The 6,131-nt window shown below is 38.1% G+C and overlaps 1 pseudogene; it reads left to right on the forward strand.

Moving 5' to 3' along the window:
* The first annotated feature begins 651 nt into the window (after window positions 1-651).
* On the forward strand, window positions 652-1,300 carry LOC103608027 (annotated as a pseudogene).
* Window positions 1,301-6,131: the final 4,831 nt, after the last annotated feature.

A 6,131-nucleotide genomic window follows, 5' to 3' on the forward strand; every position in this document is an offset into this window, starting at 1 on the left:
TCCACACCAATGCTACACTTTCATAACATCAGAGCTTTACTAGGTTTTGAAATCAGGTAGTGTAAAATCTCTGTTCTCTGTTGTTCTTTTCCAAAAAGTCTTGGCTGCTAGGTCCTTTGCATTTTCATGCACATTTTAGAACTAGCTTGTGACTTTCTACTTTAAAAAATGTCAGCTGGGACTGTATTGAATCGATTTGGGGAGAACTGACATCATAACAGTATTTACTCTTCCAGCCCATGAACATAGTATCTTCGTTTATTTAGGTCTTCTTGAATATTTCTCAGCAACATTTTGTAGTTTTCTGTGAACGGATCTTACACATTTTTCATTAAATTTAATCTTAAGTATTGTTTCATTTTGGTGCTATTGATGGTATTTTTTTCCATTAAGTGGTTTCATTTTCTGATTGTTGCTAGTGTACAAAAATTTATTTGACTATTGTATATTGACTCTGTATCCTGTGACCTATCTTAATTCAATTAGTACTAGTAATCTTTGCTTTTGTTGATGCTCAGGATTTTCGACACACACATCATAGAGATGTCCTCTATGAACGAAGACGTTTACACCTTCCTTTCCTGTCTTTATAATTTTTATTTCTTTTTCTCGCTGTATTGCTCTAACTTAGGAACTCCAGTCCAATGTTGAATGGAAGCAGGAAGAGCCAGCATCTTTGCTTTGTTCTCAAGTGTAGTTGGAAAACATTCAGCAGGAAGACATTCTCCCTTTGCTGCATCTACTGAGAGAACGAAGAACATTCTCAGCCATCAGACTGTCGACGTTCCAGAAAATGTCGATGTCACTCTGAGGGGACACACAATTATAGTGAAGGGCCCCAGAGGAACCCTGTGGGGAAACTTCAATCACATCAGCCTCCTTGGAAAGAAAAAGAAGAGGCTCCAGTTGAGGAACGATGGGGACATAGAAAGGCACTGGCTGCTGTGTCACGTGCAGAACACGATGAGGGTGTGATGCTGGGCGTCCTTTACAGGTCGAGGTCTGTGTGTGCTCACTTCCCCATCAACGTCCTTATTCGGGAGAAGGGGTCTCTTGTTGAAATCCGAAGTTTCTCGGGTGAAAAATACATCCACAGGGTTCAAATGAAGCAGCTCTTGCTTGTGCTCTCTCTCAGGCCCAGAAAGATGAGTTAATCCTTGAAGGAAACGACGTGGAACTTGTTTCAAAGTCAGCTGCTTTGATTCTGTAAGCCACAACAGCTAAAAACAAGGATATCAGAAGATTTGGGGACCGTGTCTATGTCTCTGAAAAAGGAACAGTTTAGCAGACTGAGGAATAAGAAGAGGTGTCCTGCTCTAGAAACAAGCCACAGGACAGTCCCCGAGACGTGCTCGTAAGCTTTAATGACGGAATAAAGACCTGCTGATTTGGGGGTGGCGGGAAGAAAACATTCAGCATTTCCTTATAAAGTCTGATGTTATCTACAAGTTTACAAATTGTAGAAGTTACTTTTTATTCCCTGTATCCTGGTAGTTTTTTTTGTTTTTTTAAAAATCATAAATGGATATTGAATTTTATCCCGAGGTTTTTAATGCATTTATTTAGATGATCTTGTGAATTTTGTCCTTTAATCTATTAATGTGGTGAAATATGTGTATTGGTTTTTGAATTACATTCCTGGAATACATCTCACTTGGTCATGATGTATTGTCCTTTTTTATGTACTGCTGTTTGATTTGTTAACATTTCATTAATTTTCAACAAAATGCTCATGAGGGATATTGGTCTGTAGTTTCTATTCTTTAGTTTTGTAAGGGTTTGGGATCAAGATTATGCTGGCCTCATAAAATGATTTGAGAAGCATTCCCTCTTTTTTCATTTTTTTTCTGGAAGGGTTTTTGAGTGATAGCTACTACTTATTCCTTAAATGTTTGATATAACTTACCAGTGAAGCCATCTGATCAACACAGGAGTTTTGGCCTGCTCTGTTTCCGACCTGGGCCGGTTCACCACTCCGTAGGCAACCTGGTGGTCCCCTGCTCCTGGGAGGTCACCACACTGATGCTGAACTTAGTGTGGACACCCGATCGGCATAGCGCACTACAGCCCAGAAATCCTGGGCTCAAGCGATCCTGCAGCCTCAGCCTTCCGAGTAGCTGGGACTGCAGGCGCCGCCACCACGCCTGGCCCAGTGAAGCCATCTGAAGCTGAACTTTTTTCTTTTTTTTTTTTCCCTTTTTGTCTTTTTTCGTGACTGGTAACGGGATCACAACCCTCAGTGTCATGCCCATACCGCGACTGGCAATGGGATCGCAACCCTCGGTGTCGCGCCTGCCCTGCGCTCAACCAGTGAGTCGTCTGGTCTCTATATGGGATCCGAACCCTCGGCGGGAGCGCCGCCTCGCTCCTAAGCACCGCACTGTACCGAGTGCGCCACCGGGCCGGCCCTGAACTTTTCTTTTTTGGAACGTTTTAAAGTACCAGTTCTATTTCAGATTTTCTATTTATTCTGGGGTCCGTTTTAGTAGGGTCTGTCAAGATTTTTGTCCACTTTATATAAGCTGTTGAATTTGCTGACATAAGATTGTTCATAATACTCCACTGTTCTTTAGTAGTAGCTTTACTGAAATATAATTTACATACCATAAAATCCACCTTTTAAAAGTGTTCAATTCAGCATTTTTTAGTCTATTCATAAAGTTTCGCAACCAGCACCATTATATAGTATCAGAACATTTTTATTATTCCCATATCCATTAACAGCCACGCTCCATCACACACCCTCTAGCCGCTGGTAAGCACTAATCCATTTTCTTTGTAGATTTGCCTATTCTGGACATTTCATATAACTGGAATCATACAATGGTATTTTGTGACAGGCCTTATTTACTTAGCATAATATTTTCATGGTTCATCCATGTTATCACATAAATCAGTACCTTATTCCTTTTTATGGTAAACAATATCCCAGCGTGTTAATACTGACCTTCACTGACTCATCCACCACTTGAAGGGCATCTGGGTGGTCTTCACTTTTTGGCTATTATGAATAATATCACTATGAGCATTTATGTAAAAGCTTTCACGTGGGCATGTTCTCAGTCCTTCAGGTAGGTGCTTAGGTGTGAAATCACTGGGTTGTACGGTACTCCATGCTCAGCATTTCCAAGAGCTGCCAAACTGTTTTTGAAAATGGTTGCACCATTTTATGTGGTCTCACAGCGCATGGCGGTGTCGATTCCCGCACACCTTTGCTGGCACTTGTCACGCTTGTTGCTGTCTTCTCGCTACAGCCACCCTAACAGTGTGAGGGTGTCTCCCCTGTCTCTTCACTTGCATTTCCCTGATGGCTGATAACACTGAGTGATCTTTTTTGTGTTTACTGCCCATTCATTTATGTTCTTTGGAGAAATGTCTATTCAAGTTCTTTGCCCATTTTAAATAGGTTTTTTTTTGGGTAATTGTTGAGCTGTAAGTGTTCTTCATATATTCTGGATATTAGTCTCTTATCAGATACATGACATGCAAATATTTTATCTCATTCTTTGAGCTGTGTTTTAACCATCTTGCTAAAGTCTTTTGAAAAACAGAAGTTTTGAATTTTGATGAAGTCCAATTGATATATTTTTTCTTTCATAGCTTGTAATTTGGTGTCATAATACATTGTTTAAAAAATATAATTCAGTTAAGAATTTTTTCTAATTTCCCTTGTGATTTCTTCTTTGATACCTGTGTTATTCAGATGAATATTGTTTAATTTTCAAATATCTGGGGATTTTCCAGATATATTTCTGTTACTGATTTCTAATCAATTCCATTGTGGCCAGAGAACATACTCTTACCTCAATTCTATTAAAGTTTTTTTTCTTTTTTTAAAAGATGACTGGTCAGGGGATCTTAACCCTTGACTTGGTGTTGTCAGCACCATGCTCTTCCAAGTGAGCGAACCAGCCATCCGTATGTAGGGATCTGAACACGTGGCCTTGGTGTTATCAGCACCGCACTCTCCCGAGGGAGCCACAGGCCAGCCCTCAATTCTATTACTTTTACTGACATTATTTTATGGCCTAACATACAGCTTATCTAGGAGTAGTTTAATTTAAACATGAAAATAATGTGTATTCTTTAATCATTGGGTGTAGAGTTTTATAAATGTCAACTAGGTTAAGTTCATTGATAGATATTCAGTTATTGTATATTCTTACTAATACTTTTTGCCTAAGGGATGAGAGTTAACTTTCCAGCTATAGTAGTGGCTTCGTTTCTTCGTAGGTGTAAATATATTTAGATTTGTTGTTTTCTTGATAAAATAATGCTTTCATTGTTATGAATTGTTCTGGTCACTACTAATACTTCCTGTTTTAAAATCTACTTTGTTTTTATGGACATAGCCACTCTAGATTTCTTATTATTAATGTTTTCATGGTTTATCTTTTTATCCTTTAAATTTTACCTATTTGTATATTTATAACAACTCACAAACAAGGTTTAATTGGATTTTATGTTTTAAATCCAGCTTGAACATCTCTGCCTTCTAATTGAAAGATTTAGGCCACTTTCATTTATTGTAATTACTGATAAGGTTAGGTTTAAATCTACTGCCTCCCTCTATATTATTTTCTCTCTCTATTTTTTGTTCCTCCTTTCCTGCCTTTAAAAAAAACGAATCTAGTACATTTTTGTATCCCATTCTTTCTCCTCTATTGGCTTTTGGCTATACCTTTTTAATGGTTGTTTTATACATCTCACATGTACTTTTACCAGTCCACCTTGAATCAATAGTATACCATTTTATCTGTAATCGTTGCCAGAGTATATTTCTATTTGTTATCATTTTTTTAAGTCAATTAACTTTCAAAAACTTTTAAAGACACACACACACAAACTTTTATATTAACCTACACAGTTGTATTTCCTGATGCCCTTTATCTTCTGTAGACTTCATTCCCATAGGACACGTTTTTGGTTGTCATACTTAGGGGAAAGTGCCCCTGGCATCTGGTGGGTAGAGGCCACAGGTGCCACAAAACATCAAATGACACAAAGGACAGCTTCTGTGGAGTTCTTTGTTGTGATGAGGAATAATCTGGTCCAAAATATAAACAGTGCCACAGTTGAGAAATCCTACTGTAGATCCACATTCGAATCTGGCGTCATCTTCCTTTAGCCTGAAAACCTACCTTTAGTTATGTCTCATAGTGGTGATTCAATTGCTACAAAGTTTTTAAAAAAGCTGTCGTTTATCTGAAAATCTCTATTTCACCTTCCTTTTTGGGAGTACTTTTGCTGGTTATAGAATTTTAGTTCACACATTTTTTTCTTTCTCTCAGCACTCTAAACATGTTGCTTCACTACTTGCTGTTCCCCAGTGAAAAATCAACCATCATTATAAAACAATTATGGTTCTCCCCAGGCAGCGCGCATTTATTCTCTGACTGCTTTTAAGGTTATCTTTTTGTATTTGGCTTTCAGCAGTTTGTTATCATGTGATTAGGTATGGTTTGTTTTGCATTTATCCTGTTTCAGATTCATCCATTTCTTGGATATATGAGTTGATGATTTTTCATCAGATTGGAATGTTTTTGCCATTAATTCTTCATATATTTTTTCTTTCATTTTCTCTCTCTCTCTCTCTTCTTTTTTTTTTTGTGACTGGTAAGGGGATTGGAACCCTTGGCTTGGTGTCGCCCGCATCGCACTCAGCCAGTGAGTGCACCGGCCATCCCTATATAGGATCCGAACCTGCGGCGGGAGCACCGCTGCGCTCCCAAGCGCCGCACTCTCCCGAGTGAGCCACGGGGCCGGCCCTCTCTCTTCTTATTGTTGGACTCCAAATGTTTATATTTCAGACTACTTCATATAATACCACATTTTACAAATGTTCTCTGTGTGTGTGTATATATATATGTATATATATATATTCTTTTCTCTGTTTATATTTTTTAACATCTTTTTTTCTCTCTCTTCTCCAGTTTGGATAATTTTCATCGATCTTTCTTCAAGTTCATTGATCTTTGCTTCTGCATTATCCAATTTAAGCCCATCTGTTGATTTTTTTTTCTTTCACATCGTCTATTTCTTCAGTTTTTTCTTTTTAGTGTTTCCATTCATCTTTTAAAATATACCATTTGTTCACCCACATTTGAAATTATTGTTTTAGTCTTTTCTTT

This window comes from Galeopterus variegatus, unplaced genomic scaffold, assembly GCF_000696425.1.
Source record: "Galeopterus variegatus unplaced genomic scaffold, G_variegatus-3.0.2 Scaffold7954, whole genome shotgun sequence".
Taxonomy (NCBI): Eukaryota; Metazoa; Chordata; class Mammalia; order Dermoptera; family Cynocephalidae; genus Galeopterus; species Galeopterus variegatus.